Genomic DNA, 17,049 nt, shown 5'->3' with positions numbered 1-17,049 from the left:
TTCTTTCTTTCTTTCTTTCTTTCTTTTTTTTTTTTTTGCTTTGTTTTTGTATACAAAATGGAGATGTCATTATTTGACTATTGTCTTGAAGTCAGAAAACATGAAAAATGCCTTTTGAACTGTGCTTGATGCATGGTAAGCTTAATATCAGCAATTACAGTTTTCAAGTGCCTACGTAAGTGCAATTATGCACCACATTACTGACTTTAACCAAATGAAATCTTACAAAATAAGTGACTTAAAAGATTTTAACAAGGAAAACACAATTCAAGTGTAATGGAATAAAACAGAAACATTGGACAAAAAGAGACAACAATAGTTGATATTTTATGCCTTGTCATCTGTAATATGATGTGGAAATTGTGATTTACTAGGTCTCACAGGAATTGGTCAAAAAAAAGTAGACATTAAGCACATGGATGTGTGATTTACATTCGTAATCGTATGTTTGAAATTTGTGCTAAGTTTATTTTGATCTTTGAAATCGCTGCTAGTGATAATAGTGTTGACATCGCAATGAACACATTTAAATGTAATCATCTGTGTTATAAAGGCTCAGTACTACAACTTGTTCAACTGTTTCATAATACTTTCACACTCAACATGGCTTTTTATTATTTTCTGAATTTAGTTGTATGTACTTATAACCTCCTTTAAGATCTCTCTCTCTCTCTCTCTCTCTCTCTCTCTCTCTCTCTCTCTCTCTCTCTGTTTCTCTCTCCTTTGTGTATTCATTACAGGATCTCACTACACAGCTCCAACTTGTAGTGATCCTCCTGTTTTCAGCCTCCCCAGCGCTGGGACTACAGGTGTGCCCCACCACACCCAGACTGGAGGTGGGACTGGGTTATAAATCCTGATCCCAGTGCTTGCCAATGTAGGCACTTAGTCTTCTGAGCTATCTTGCCAGCCTTTCCTTTAAGATATCTTAACAACAGTGGCAGAGCCTGTTTTTGGCTTATATTATTCTATTTTTAATACTCTACCAGCCATGTCCAATTATTCTGTCTTTCACCGCCTGTACGGCAAGTTCCAGAAAGCCTGGGATCCATCCCCTTTCTCAGCCTCCCTTGCAACCACAAGGATCAGGGTCAAGTGTCCTCATTGTACCCAGCAAGGCATGTGGAATGGCCTGCTGGTGGCATTTGGCTATAGTTTCTTCCCTTCACAAGCAGTAGTGGCTCTGTTCTTTCCCTTTGCCTTTTAGTTTTGAATATAGTACTTATTACTAGAATTAGAGATGGTCTTATAACCAAGGGTCAAGAAGCACAAGGATCCAGGAATAAGGGTTGTATCATAACACTGCAGAAAGACTGAACATACCTGGTCCCTGAAGAAAGTGCTGAACAGCTAACTGCTTCAGCCATGGACCACCTCCCTCTGCACTTCTTACCTGACGATTGACATGACTGCTCTTTAGACCAGTACAGATTAGGCATTCTTTTCAGTTGGCATGTAGGATTTTTGTAATCAGTCATCTTAGCTTTTTCTTCTGTGCTTTATGCTGGCCACAATCTGATTTCAAAAATCTTTGAAATCACTTAGAATTATTACACAAAAAGGAGAATAAAATTAGTTATTTAAAATCTGATATAACGATAGGGTCTAATAACTTCTCAGAGAAACATAGCTGATTTTTGCACAATAATTTATAAGTACTATTTCCTTTTAGAAACTTTATATAAGGAGCACCAAATGTTTTAGAGAACAGGGATTTTTATAGAGCTATATGCAGTTGTATGCATGCATCCTTCTGTAAGGGTATTATACACATCCTTCTAGAAGGTGCATACAGCTTATAGAATCATCAATTATGTGTGAGGCTGACAGAAGCCATATAGGATACTGCCTAGTGGGACAATGTAATTCAAAGCACAGTTTTTAATTCATAAGAGAAAGATTATTAGCGTTGTTTTTTTTTTTTTTTTCCTAATCATCTTAGGTCCCAAGTTGGATTTTGAAGGGTGTAGAGAATAAGGGAGACCAACTTTCTGCTCTCTGGTGGAGGTGCATGAAAGAAATATGCTATATTTCTAGTTGAAAGTAAATCCCTGTATCTAGAAAACAATGAAACTGTTAATTTGTTCACCTCTGAAGGCAATATTTTAGGTAGGTAATACAGACTAATAATTGAGTAGGAAACCATTACACTTTGCCGAAGGTGGCCTCATGGTCACATGTTTGCTGATAAGAACACGTCAAATCCCTGGTAAACTGTGGACACTTGACAAATTCACCTACTAACTTCTTCTCCAGAGCAAATGGCCAAGGAGAATTTTTTTTTCTATTTTAGGGAAGAGTCTGCAGGGTGTTGAGGGTCTCACTACTAGATTGGACTTGTAGTGATCCGCCTATTTACAGCCCCCTACAGCTGGGATTACAGGCATGCGCCACCATGCCCAGTCTCAATTGCTGTCTCACCACACCCCGAAGGTGGGTCCAGCATGGCAGCCTTGGGGATCGAACCCTTGTCCCTTGCATCTGCTTGCAGGTGCATTAATCCACTGAGCTATTTGGCCAGCCCTAATTTTTGGCCAAGAAATATACATGTATTCCCACATACTCACCATAGCTATTGAACAAAACAGAAGCAAATTTTTCTTTTTCTGTCTCTTTAATCTGTATTTCTTACATACACACCTTACTTTATCTCCTCATGTTTTCTGTGGTTTCAGGAAACTTGGTCTCCTAAATTCATTAGGCTAAGTTCCCTGCAGAACAAACTATTGGAAAATTTAGATATTTAGATATTCTCTGTTACATATTATTTCAGTATTAAAATCTAAAATGTAGGGCTGAGTATATAGCTCAGTGACATAAGTGCCTCCCTGGAAAACATAAGGTTCTGAATTTGATCCCCATTACCAAAAATAAGAATATAATAAAATAAAATCTATAATGTCAAGTCATGCCTTTGAAAATAGTTCATTGGGTAACCTTTGATTTGTGACACTTAAATTTTTAAGCAATGTATGGAAATATTATTTTCAAATATTCCTGGGAAAGGAAGAAAACTATGCTCTTCGTCAAATGCAGAGCAAAATGCCCCTTCATATACTTTTCAGAATATGTACCTAGACTGAGCAGAATAAGTTTGTATTCCTTGGCACTACCTTAAGCAGATAAGGAGGGACAGACATCTTCTAGATTATGCCAGAGTATTTATTTCATCAGGGAGGCTATTTCCTTTTATATCAGAATTTGAAATTAATAATATCTAAGAAAATGATAGGAAGTGTACTTAAAGGACAAACTCGGAGAAGAGATTTGAGAAATTAAGCTTACTGAATTAGCATATTTGCTTAACATTCCTCTCCCAGCCAATTCTCTTTCAGAGACGTTAGGGATGATACCTTGGCATTTTAACTGGTTGATAAACTTGTTTATGTCATAATGTAAGTATGACTTATTATACCTCCTCTCTCTCATTATATTCTACTGAAAGAATTGTTATAGTATTGTTCCAATCTTTCATTGTTCTCCTCTTATTGAAGTTTCTTTTCCAAATAGTAAAATTCTCCTTTTCGTACATGGTTTTGGGTTGTCTCCCATGGCATCACCATTAGGGTCTGTGTTTATCTTCTGTATCAAATCTTAGCCTATGATGTCATTTTTGATAACTTTTTACCTTAGCTTCACAAAATCTATTCTTCTAGAGCTGGTATAGCGTGCTCCACTCCACCTCTGTGCTGCACAAGCATTTTGAGCGATGACAGATCCGAGAAGATGGGCCTGAATGCATAATTGCTGTGGCATGTAGCTAATGTTGGTTGATGAAAGTAGGAACACAAAATGAGAAAACGTGCTTAATAAAGCTGTGCAGTTTATGAAGGACTTGAATAAGAATAACTGAGGAGTTATAAGGTTTCATAAACTTCCTTTTGCCTCAAAGGTCACTGTCTCAGATTGTCTTCCAGTCCCTGTAAAACATTTGTCTCATGCATAACAATTTCTTCCTTTCTCCACCCCATCTTAGAACAGTTTTGCCTTTTCAACTAGTTACTGTTAGCACCATTTAATAAGAAGGTTTTGCTGGGCTTTCTAATCGAAAACTTGCTTTTATCTTTCTTCATGAAAGAATTGAAATGGCTTCTTTCAGGTTTCTGTAGCCTCTGGGGAGATAAGGACCCTGCGGTTAACAGGATGAGAGATTTTTGTTTAGAAATTTTTATTTAGACAATGAAAAATGACCTCTGTAAACTCAAAGCTATCTTATTTTGGGGCTTTAGGCTTCTGGCAGATAAATCAATTGGGCCCTTGGGACAGCAGAGGAAAAACCTTTGCAGTAACTATGTCAGAGCGATGCAATAGATTTGTTGTGAGTATGCAGTTGTGTTGAATGTACAATGCACTTAAAAATAAATATCATTTTATTTTCTATTAAATATTCAGGATCTGGATTCTACTCTTTTCAGCTGTTGCAAAGGAAATATTTCTTTTTCTGATGTAAACTGCAGAAAGCAAGTTTTTAAATGCATGAAATATGTGGCTCTTGTTGGTATTTTGATTTTGACTTTTTAATTATTTACTTGTGTGTTTTCTAATGGAGATCACTTTTAGATTTAAATTCTCAAAATTATATCCTCATATTAAAATTCAATATTATAAATCACTCTTTTGTGGGTAAACAATTTCATTGTTACCTAAATAATACAATAGCATTTTGTCTAAAATATGCTTTTCCAGATTGCTACAACATTTTTCACACCTGTTCATAGATTCAAGGAGCTTTGCAGTTCCTCACAGCATGAATTTGCACTGCATGTTCACTCTAAAGAGAGAATATAGCACTTGGCTATGTGCTTTTTTACCTATGTCATGTCGGGTGCAGATTCGGGGTGAAAAGTTATGCAGAATAATCTGTAAATTTGACGAGGAAACAGACTAGGAGACAGATGCTCAACCAACATGTGTGGTGGTGCAGTTGTTAGTGATTGGATTATTGATCAGAATACTAAAGGGGCAAATGAGAAGGGGTTAATTTTTTCCTCATTTTCAAAAGGCCTTTATGCACATTTTGCAATGTCATTATAGTCATAGTGCAAACCAGTGAAATGCATGAGGTAAGAAATTAAAGAGTACTGAAAATTTGAGGTTAGAAATGGTTAGCAAATATCACATGAAGTGTCACAATAGAAACAATGGAACGACAGAGGTGCATTAAGCGGAAAACTCAAGAGTTTAAGAAAAACATATCATCTTCTATTCTTTTAAATCTTAGTTCTAATTGCTCACCTAGGAGTAAGAGCAAGCCTATTTGATAAGCCTTTCTTATCATACTTACATTTTTCTCCTCTCTAATAGTTGACTATTGTTAGTTTATAGTCAGAATTAATGGGAAAATCATGTTTTATTTATTTTCCAAAAACCTTCAATTTAGAACCAACAATAATATAAAAATTTAAAAAAACTCTATTTTTCTTAACTATCTATGATATGGCCACATTGATTCTACACAAATGATTAAATGTAAATGTAGGTTTGAATTTTAGGAGTATTGGGGCAAATATTATACATTATGCATTTGTGTCTAAGTTTTCCTGTCCAACAGAAGCAAACAGAACACCAATCTCAGGAAAATATTGCCACAAGGAAGCAGTGAGTAAGACAATAGATATAATAATTGTAGTTAGAGGATTTTGAGTGCTTGCCTATGAAATAACTTTACGTATATTCATTTATTTTAAGAGTCTTATTGAAGATATAGATAGATAGATAGATAGATAGATAGATAGATAGTTAGTTAGATGAGGGATAGGGGAAATAGAGGCCTAGAGAGTTTAATTAATTTATCTCCTAGTAAATGGCAGAGCTTGTAATCAAGCCAAAAAGCTGTAGTTTCACCTCTAAAGTAAGATCCTTTATGCCAAGTGCAAACTGTATATTTAACACAGGGTTTTTTTTTTCCTTTGTTGAAGTCTAATATATTACTAAGATATTTATGATCATGTCCTGTGATATGGAGATTTAAGTGTTCAAATTATTAAAGAAAACTATATTTAAATTTCAGTATAACTCAGTTTTTATATTAAAGTATTACTAATGGATTTTTTCTTTAAAGTAATATGTTGCATTAAATTATTTTGTTCTTGAAGCCATCTGCATTTATTATATACCTAATATCTCACTTTCTCATGTTGATTATACAAAGCAAGTATGTATCTCAAAGTCTTTACCTGTAAGTACCTTCATATATAGGGAAAGAATGTCTTACTAGAAACCAGTACAAAATTGTTTAAGCTATTACTTTCAGTCTTTAATTTAATTAAAATCACTGTTCAGCTATACAATAGCAATAGCAAACCCAATGAGCTATTAGACAACTCAACATATATTTAGCTACAATTAATGGACACTTTACAGAAAAATGTTTGAAATTAATTTCATTAGATGGTTTCTGAAAATGTAGTTCTCGGTACATATTGCAAATGACATAAGCAGTCGGTTGATTTGTAATTTATTCATGGGATCCATGCTTATGAAGTTTCACTCATCGCATTATCTGATCTCTTGGTTTTCAAATTTCTGAAAAATAATTAGAAATGTAAAGACAGGATGCTTCGAACTATGAAGCAGCTCCAGCGCTCACTAAGCACATATGCCAAGTCCACACTTGCTGCTCTGAGCTGCTCTCTATGCTGCCACTCAGCACTTATTATGCTTATCTGATTTCCGGTTTGATTGCAGATTCAAAATAGTAAGTGAGAAATAAAACAGGATTCTTTTCATGGTATATATACATATATATATATATATATATGTATATAACAACAAAGAATGCATAGATAATACTCAAAGGTAATACATACATAGTACTACATGGTACCTAGATACTACAGAGTTCTATGTGTTAGTATTCCAATGCTTAGTTTGATGTTCCCTGTAATAATTAAAGTTATTTAAATATGTGTTAAATAAAATGACAATAGGGAAAGAAAAATTTAATAGTCAAGGTAAATAGAGAAATACTACTGTATAAGAATCTTAGTGTGGGATCTGGTACAGCATTTTAAAAATGCTCTAAGGCATTTCTTTGCAATTATTTTATGCTTATTGAATATTCCTTATCACTTAAAGTTAACAATCCTTTAAAATTATATATAAGATATTAGAGTAGTGTATGAAACTATTTGAAATTATTTTCATCAAGGGTAATAATTCTTTAAAAATTATACATGAATTGAAAAATACCACATGAAGTAATTAAAGAGGTAAAAATGAACATCAGAATGCATCCTGTGACATTGTGATGTTGATTATTACAACATTAAGATAAATGAGTTATCAGTCAAAGTCTCATCTAGAAACTGATGGCACTTGTGATTCATTAAATTAAGAATTGTTATTTAGAAAGGAAAATTCATAAGAGTATGGATGAAATTTTAACAAAAAATTTAAATTAATAAAAATGACTACTAGCTCAGAGATGTTGCCACCTTATACCTTGGTTTCAAAGGAAAGAGAATGAGCAGTTAGCCAAATCTAGAGAGCTTCTATATTACTGCTAAACGGCAGATTGAGGAATGTGAACAGTTAAGATAGACTGTCAGCTCGCATGAACTAAGAAGTACCAAGGGAAATTTGGAAGCACACTTCTGGAAGAGTATGGATGGCTCATGGATGCATGGCCTCAGGATTATATCTGGTTCCTGGCCCATTGGCCTCTGCTGCTCCTCCTATGTGATGTTTTCTGTCTACCATAAAGTAAACATCCACGTTCCAGGTTGACCTCTCGTCATGATGCAAGAACCTTAGTTTCATCTACCAGTGGAGTGAACCATCTAAGACCTGAGTCAAATTAAGCATCAACCCCTTCAAGTTGTGGGTGTTGAGTATTGTGTCCCTAAAATGAGAAAACTAAGACAAGGAGCATAGCTAGCTGAGGAGATCAAGCAAGAAAGGATTCAGGATAATAAATATCCTGACCTCAGCCCTTCATTCTTACTATCTAGTTCTGGTGCTTCTCATCAACTGAACCCAATTGTGAGCAATAAGCTAAGGAAGGTTTTTTTGATGGAGTCTATGCAGGTCACATTTCTTAGTAGAGAGCAGGGTGGAGAGTGACTGTAGAAGGATCAGTGGGAAATATTTAGCTTTATGAGGAAATATGAAAGCAAAATATTTGAAAGTCTAAAGCATTGGTCAGTTGGGACTCCATTAAAATTGTTTGTTAAATTTAAGAAACAGTAAATAAATGTAAATTTTTAATAATGATTAAAAATTTGGAAAAAATACTAGAAAAACACCCAAAAGGAGTATAGAATCTTCTGAGCAAGCCTGAAGGTCTGATAGTTGTGTGTGTGTGTGCGGGTGTGTGTGTGTGTGTGTACATGTGTGCACACACACCTACATGACAATTGTACCTTAGCAGGGAAAGAGGAGAGAAAATACTATAAGCAAAGATATTGATCTAGAAACAAATTCAATATTACAGTTTTATTCTTTGAGGCAGATACCTTGTTGTACTCTACTTTAAAAACATTTCTTTTTTTTGAGGCAGGGTGTCACTATGTAGCACAGGCTGCCCTTAAACTCACAGTGTTCCCTCTGCCTCAGCCTCCTGAGTGCTAGGATTATAGGTATACATCAGGATACCTGGCTGGATTCTACTTTGTAATTCTTGTCTGAGTCCGAAACTTGGTTTATGATGAAACCAATAGATAAAAAAATTAAGGGCACACAAAAATACTAAAAAATCATGATACATAATATGTGAATGGAATGCAACATTTGAAAATAAAAAGACCAAATGCCATAAGGATGAACAAAATATTAAAATTTAAAAAATAGGCTTATGTTTATTACTTGTATTCTCAATCAATTCTTAAAACCTTGAACAAACTGGATTTTTTAATGACTTGAATATTATTTGAAAGAGGCCAGGCCTCACAGGCTCTTGTATTTAATTGTGATTTTAGTTGTATTGCTTACATTAACTTTTCTTATTGGTCCAAGGATGGGAAGATACAGTATTGGGATAAATTTATTCAAAAGCCTAGATTTGTTCCCTTTTGCCTCCGTATGACTCAGCACTTGACTGCTGAACTCCATTATTGATAATTATTAGGTGCTAATAGATGTTTTTTTGAATGATGAACAAATTACTTCTGCCATTTTAAAAAATATGCAAATGCTAAGATATGGTGTTCATTCTTTTCTTTTTCTCTTTCTTTCTTTCTTTCTTTCTTTCTTTCTTTCTTTCTTTCTTTCTTTCTTTCTTTCTTTCTTTCTTTCTTTCTTTCTTTCTTTCTTTCTTTTTTTGTACTGGGAATCAGACTAAGGACCTTGCATTTGCCACAGAGGTACTTGTACCTTGGAGCTATTTCCCAGCCCACTCTCTTTTTTTTCCTGGTATGGCAAATTTATTGTGTTTCTGTATTAGACATTTTTTCTTTAAAGATATGAAAGCAGTTTTAAGGTGTGATTAGGAATATAAGGATACTCAAATGCAGCTCTTACGATAACCCATGAATAATGCACTAAGTAAAAATTTTTGTATTCGTTTACCCAAATTGCCAGTTTTCCATAGAATGACCCTCAGTTTCTTCACAAGTTTAAACCATATTTTTCTTATTCAACTTGATTAAACCTTCATAAAAAGTAGGATTTCAGGCTTGTACACAGATTTACGTTTGGAATATTCTACATTGCTATCTCATCTCCTTTAAAATTTTTCTTTTTATATTCTCACTTTTTTATTTTGTATACTTTATCGTCTAGAACTATGAATGCCTTATAATTATGTTTGCAATATCTAAGTAGATTCATGTGAAATAAATATTAATTAATAATAATCATAATAGTAATGCTATAGTGATTTAACTTCATCATTGCTTTGATCAAATTACCTTTCCTTAAGAGCCCACTGGTATAATATTGATTTTTATAACAAATACAATTTCTTGTCCTTGAAAGCCTTTTCTTCTACCTCCATTTTAATGTCTTCCATTGTTGTTTAGTTAGATAGAGATGATGTGAAGAGGGACTCCACTGCATAATTTATTTTTTCCATAATTAATATATGAACAAAACAAAGATGAAATTTGTTGTAGGAAACTTCAAAGACCCAGGTCCCTTAAGTACATATAATCAAGATCATTGTCTACATACGTTATAGAGATTCTGTGAGCTTTTAGAAACGTAATGTTGATATTTTAAGTAAAAAAGTATCCGTGTTCTTTATAAGTCTTGTATATTATTAATGACAGAATTTCTAAGAACATTTTTTCTCAATAATATTTTAATTGGATCTTCAAATCATGCATTTGTTGGGACCACTTCACCTACTGGTCCACATCCACATAACTCATGCTTTACAGTCATGGACTTGTGTGACACAGTGTAATAGAAAATGATGCATTGCCTGAATTTAAAGGAACATGGACTATTTCTGGATCTGCCGTGCAGCATGAGATCTGTATCACATTTGAAACAAAGCTAACCAAGCAGGCAGTGCAAAAAGATATCTATAGGCACCCATTCATCAGGGTGAAATATATATATATATATATATATATATATATATATATTTCAGCATCTTACTCTATTTGCTTGGTATATTTTAAACCTGAAACAGAACAAATAGAGCCTTCGTGACCATTCCGTCGATTCTTCCACAATCATCCTTAGAGAATCATTGCTTGTGAAAGCTAAAGCAGATATCATTTGGTTGAAAATTGTTAAAAGGTATTATGTGTAGGCTGTTATTGTATCTCCTCAGTAGCTGCTGTCAAATGCTCTGCAATGTATGCATTTTGTTTTATATATAAATTTGTATTTAAATCTGTTTAAAAGTTAATTAAGTTCAAAATAATTTAAAGCATACTGTTTACAAGACATACAAATTTAAATTATTTTGAACTCAAACTAGGGAGAATAACAAGACAGGAAATTCAATCGAGAGATGCATTCCACTGCTAGGGGACACCTTGAGTTTGGTAAGACTAGACCTTCATTAAGACAGAATTTTGGTGCATGCTTTAAAGATAGTGATTGTTATCTCTCTTCAGCATATCAGGTATGTTAAGTATTCTCAAGTTCTTCGCATGTATGTTTATTCTATTTTCCCCAGGGATCTCTACATCTAAAACTCATAAAGTTTGGCTTTTTTTCCCCTCATACAGATTATTTAGCTACATTCCAAGTGCAATAAATTAAAAACTATCAGGGATCAGACTAGCACGTGTATTTTCCAAATCTATGCCATGATGGATCCTGAAAGTAAAATGCTTCTGACTTTATTGAAATTAGGCTTCTAGAAACAGACTCACCCAGATTTCATTAGTATTTTGCTTTGTTTCTTGATTTTTCCTTTTATATCATCCACAGTCCCTATGCTTTGTTTCCTCCTACAGCCAATTTTCCATTCCTCTGTGACAATTACTGCCAGGCCTTGCAGTTATTGAACATTAGTTACTTTTCAATGGTTTTAAGTGACTTCAGTTACTAAGTATGTATAAGGCTGATCTCAAATTTTAATTTCTATCACTGATCTAGTCAGATCTTCACAATTACATTGAGGTCACCTGACATTGGATGCCATCCAAAAGTGTTACATCTTAATCACATTGTACACCCTGAAGCAACCATCTACTCACCATTCCTGGTAATCTCATCACTATTTTAGCAGCTGACTGCGCTGTGCAGCATGAAGAAGGAGATGGAGGTGGGAAGAAGAAAGTATGCTTAGGAAATGTGAGTCAGTAGTTACTCAATTTGTTCATCAAACATTATTCTTCCCAGCCCAGAAGTAACATGCAACAACCTTTTCTAGACCATTCCCACACTTATCTCTTCACGTACAGTCTCACAAGTACATTGAGTCTGGGTTGCATTCTGTTATTTCGCATCCATTCTCTTCACTTGTCCTTTTCCTGTCATATTTTACTTTAGGTGCAAAGGTGGAAATTCTCTCACATCTACAACAAGGCCTCTGCTCTTACTAGATCAGAATTATAAACTTCCATCCTTTTCCATCTTGCTTTTTTAATCTCAATGTTTTCTTAATGGGCTTTGTAAAAAGTTTATTCAAATCAAAGTTGTTTGTTTTTTCAGGGAAATTAGAAATCAGAAAAAAGAAAAGTGGACAGGAAAAATTTTCTTCTTTCCATCGCTCTTTTCCTTTCTTCTCCTCCCATTCTCTTTCCCTTCTTGCTTCTTCTTGTTCTTCTTTCCTATCCTGTTTCTTTTCTTTTGTCTTCCCTGTCTCAGTACCTTCATTTTCAGGCACAAATTAAATACCTACCTATTCTATTTAGGTACACTGAACTGGAAAATAAATCTGACATAATTCTACCCTAAGGCTGACAAAAATCTTTAGTAAAATGTCAAAGAAATCTAACTGGTAGCCAAAACCTTAGACCTTTCTCATTTCAGCAACATACTGTATCTTAAAACAACTTAATCTCTTAATTCAAGTGAGGAAGAGAGAAAGGAGAGAGAAACAGAGATAGGGACAGGAACAGAGAGAAAGAGAGAGATAGAGAGACACAGAGAGTCTCAGAAAGACACAGAGACTCAGAGGGGAAAATAACAAGAGATAGATAGATAGATAGATAGATAGATAGATAGATAGATAGACAGATAGATAGGTGATAGATGATAGATAGATAGAATATATATAAATTGAGGTACTGAAACAAACACATATGCCTAAAGAACATTTTAGAGAGTGGGTTTTATTGAAATAATCTGGCAAGAAGGCATGCAATTTTATGTTCAACTTTATAGATCCAATTAGTCAGGTTGATTTTTAAGCCTATGAATACTGAGAAGTCACTGGAATGTTCTAACTAAAGTGGTGACAGGATGGGCTTTTTACACTAGAACATTAGATTTAAGGCCAGTTAACTTCACGGGCATAAAGATAGACTAATTGTGGAACTAGGACAATGGATGAAGAGGTGATACAATTTTTAAAATTTTCATAAAAATTAATAAAATGGTATTCCCTTATGGATATAATATATGCACTAAATGATAGATTTCCAGGACAACTCAGAAGTTTCTTCCTTCCCTACTAGGTAATGAACCATGTTTCATCTGAGTTGGAAGGAGTAGGCAAAACACCTTGCTTATGTGAAGCAGAAAAAGTAGAAAGTAAAGAGCATCATAGATCTAAGTTATGATAAGCTGCAACATTAAACTGAACAGAGGAGAGGACTCTTGGAAAAGCTATGATGAGAAAATCAGAAATCAGAAAATACAACCAAGAAACTAAAGAAAAAGGAATACAGATGTTAAAGGAGGGCCAGCAAGATAGCTCGGTGCTGGGGAGACTGAAAAACAGGAGGATCATTATGAGTCTGAGCTGTGTAATGAGACTGCTCCAAAACATAAAAAATGAAGTTATGAAATGATTAAGTGTAAGCATTAAACAAAGAAAACTTAGCTTTTGTTTTGTTTTGTTTTACTTGTTTTTTTGAGACAGGGTCTCACCATGTACCTTTGACTGGCCTTAAATTCGCCATATTCCCAGACTGGCTATGAATTCAAGGTTAATCTTTCTGCCTCAGCCTCCCAACTGCATTTCCATTTGTGCTCAGGACAGTTATAACATATTATGTGAAAGTCTTTGTATCTAAAGACTGGTTTAAAGACATATGTCTAGTTGACAAGTTGACATGGAGTAGATTGTAGTGGTTGGTAGACTGTCAATTTGAGAAGTTTAGAAGCTTAACTAAATTGGCTCAGAAATTCCATGTCCTAGAGCATGGAGGAGCCACCCTAGAATGACTCATCACTTGAAGGACATAAAAGGGAAACGAGGAAGGACAGAGGGTTCCACTTTCTTCAGAGGAGCTCCACTCTTCACTTTCAGCTTGGATGTTGCCTCCTGGCTTCTAGCTCAGGCTCTTCAGCTTCCACTTTAGAGGCTTCAGCCTTCTAGTATAGACTCATCAGCCCTCTGTCACAGACCCATTGGCCTCCTGATATGGGCTTGCATAAAACATTGCAGTGAGCTCCAGACCTCAGATTGAATTCTTTAGTCTCCAGTGTGCAGACACCCTCTGCACACTTCCTCATCTGACTCTGTGGCTGACCATCGTAAGACAACCTTGTAATTTCTTATACATTTTTACATCTTGTGTTATATCTGTTTCCCTAGTAAAACCCTAACTGATACACATACTAAAAGATTTGTGACAAAAATTACCAAATGAGAAGTGGTGAGTGATATGGAACATTCTAGGATAGCAGATGAATCTGTCTATTTTTCAGGATATTTTCTCTTCACAATTATTTCTTGAATAATAAGGTATTTTTATTTTTGGAGACAGGCTCTTTCTAGTTCAGACTAGCCACCAGCTCAAAGTTATTTTCCTGCCTCAGCCTCCCAAATACTGAGATTATAGTTGTGTGTCACCTTGCTCAGCAATAAACTCTTAGAATATTTAGAGTTCACCATGGTGTTCTTCAACTTGCACAATTTCATCAAAGTAAAAAAAAAAATGGGCATCACATTGTTGGATTTTGATTTTCTTCTTTTGCATTAGGAGAGGTGAATGATTTCTATTGACTTAGTCTAAAGATCATAACCATAAATCTAAATTTTATCCCATTGTGACATTTCTTTATAAGCTGGAACCTGACATACCACCATCACATACAGCAACTCCAATGAAATATGTTGTTTGCTATCCAGGATTTATGGCATACTTTAACATACACATTCTCTCAACCCCTAGCTGGCAAACAAATGACTTAACATAAAAGTTATCCAAGTTTATGCATGAGTTCTAGTTCAAAAGACCCCTGGCCTTCCTTTGAATGGTACCTGACAGCAGTATTCACTGTTTTCTTCATTCATACCATTTCTGTGAGTATTTACTTTTTTAGTTTTCTCTGTTTTATTGGTATACATTTGTAGCACATGCAGCTTACAAGTTGTACATACTTCAACTTGTTTCCATTTTTAAAAGATCCATCCCCTTGTCACTGTCTATCCATCCTTTATTATTCTTTGTGCTTTGGTTCAATCAAATAAGAGACACTACCATGCAATATTTATGTTTGCATGTCTGGTTTATTACACTTAGCATTATATTTTGTGGGCACATCCATTTTCCTATAAATACCTCAAATTTATCATTCTCTATAGGTGAGTAGTGTTCCATTATGTATAGACACAACATTTTCTTTATCCAGTCCTTTGTTAATGGGTATACAGGCTGCTTCCAGGATTTCACTATTATGTTTTACCTATTTTGTCTTCCTGTAGGTTTAGTGTTTTTATTTTAAAGTTTAGATCTTTGGTCCATTTTTGTTTTCATTTAGTAGATGACAAGAGATAAAGGCCTAGTTTCAATTTTCCAGAACTACTTGTTGAATAGACTCTTTCTTTAAAAATAGGTCTTTGATAAATAACTTAATGTGTCTAAGGAAATTTCTTTTTCTTTATTTTATTGCACTGATACACATATCTGTTTTTGTCCTAGTATCATGCTGTTTCTAACACTATTGCTTTGTACTCTATCTTCAAGTCAGGTATTACAATGCCTCCTGCTTTGCCCTTGTTGCCAAGAACTGGTTTAGTTACCCTGGGTTTCTTTCAGGATTGTTTTCCCTAGTTCTGCAACTAAGCTGTTATTATTTTTATTTGTATTTCATTGAATCATGGGAATCGGTAATGCATTGATTTGGGAATATGGTCATTTTGATGATATTGGTTTTGCTTATCCAGGAGCAGGACACATTGTTTTATTTTTTGATGTCCTCTTCAATCTCTTTTTTCAGAGTACTATGGAATACATTATAGAGGTCTTTCACTTAGTTATATTTATTCCTAGGTATTTCTTTATTTCTTAAAACTACTGTGAGTGGTACTGTTTTCATAATTACCCTTTCATCAAGTTCATTTTTTAAAATTTTATTTATTTATTTATGTGTGTGTGTGTGTGTGTGTGTGTGTGTGGCCAGTTTAGCCCACCAGGGGGCGGGGCTGGCTGGCATGTGGTGCTGGGGGATTGAACCGTGGTCTCTGTGCTTTGCTAAGCTTGTTCTAAGTAGGTGCTTTAGACCACTGAGCCATCTCACCAGCCCCAAGTTCATTATTGGTATACAAAAATATCAGTGGTTTTTGTTGTTGATCTTATGTCCTGTATAGCTGAAGTTAGGTATTAACTGTTTTTTGTTTTGTATTTTTTTTTTTTTTTTTTGTCTTTTTGAAACAAGGTCTCACTATGCAGCTCAGGCTGGCCTTGAGCTCACTCTGTAGTCCAGATTGGTCTATAACTCACAATGAATCTCCTGCCTCAGTCTCCTGAGTGCTGGGATTATAGGTTTGCATCATCATCTATGTGATGCTGGTTTTCTAGGCGTGCAGACTGCAAGAGTGGTGGACTTGAGGAGCCTTCCTCTAAGACCTCTGTGTGCATCACCATGCCTGGCCTCTGTAAAATCCTCAGGATGCCCTGAGAGAGTAGTGTGTGATGCTTTGTGGGTACAGTCCACAGAGTAGTGGAAATCACAGAAGTTGGAGACACACCTGCTAAGGAAATGTGAAACATCCATAAAGGGAAACTGCAGGCAGCAAGCAAAGCCAGCCCAAGAAAGAGACGATGAAGGCTGAGATTGCCAGTGCCCTAGGGCTGGGGCTGCTCAAACCCTTTGGTATTTATATCTTGCCACAACTTACCCCAGGTGTTCAATATGTATACAAGATTTGCCTACTGGTTTCAGTAATCATCTGGTTGCATTTCATTAATTTTTTTTAAGTTTCCATGGCCATTTTTGGTGGAATGAAAATGTTTATCCCATACTATTGTGTGTTGGAAATGTTTAGTTTTCATTTTAATTTTCATATCATCTCAAATAAGACTTTGAGACTTCAGACCTGGAATTTTTAGTAATATTGTAACTGTTAAGACTTTGGAGTCTTTTAAAGATGACCTGAATGCAATTAAAATAGTGAGATACACATGAATTTTCTGGGGACCAGGGATGGGTTATTATACTTTGAATCTGAAATATGCTGTCAATATCTTATGTCTTGGAAGGTAATTGTATCATGGGAGATTTGTACTCACTGGTGCATTGACTGTTTTTTTT

Source organism: Octodon degus, unplaced genomic scaffold, assembly GCF_000260255.1.
Source record: "Octodon degus isolate 3935 unplaced genomic scaffold, OctDeg1.0 scaffold00244, whole genome shotgun sequence".
NCBI lineage: Eukaryota > Metazoa > Chordata > Mammalia > Rodentia > Octodontidae > Octodon > Octodon degus.
The sequence above is the reverse complement of the archived record's forward strand: the minus strand, read 5'-3'. Positions refer to the sequence as shown.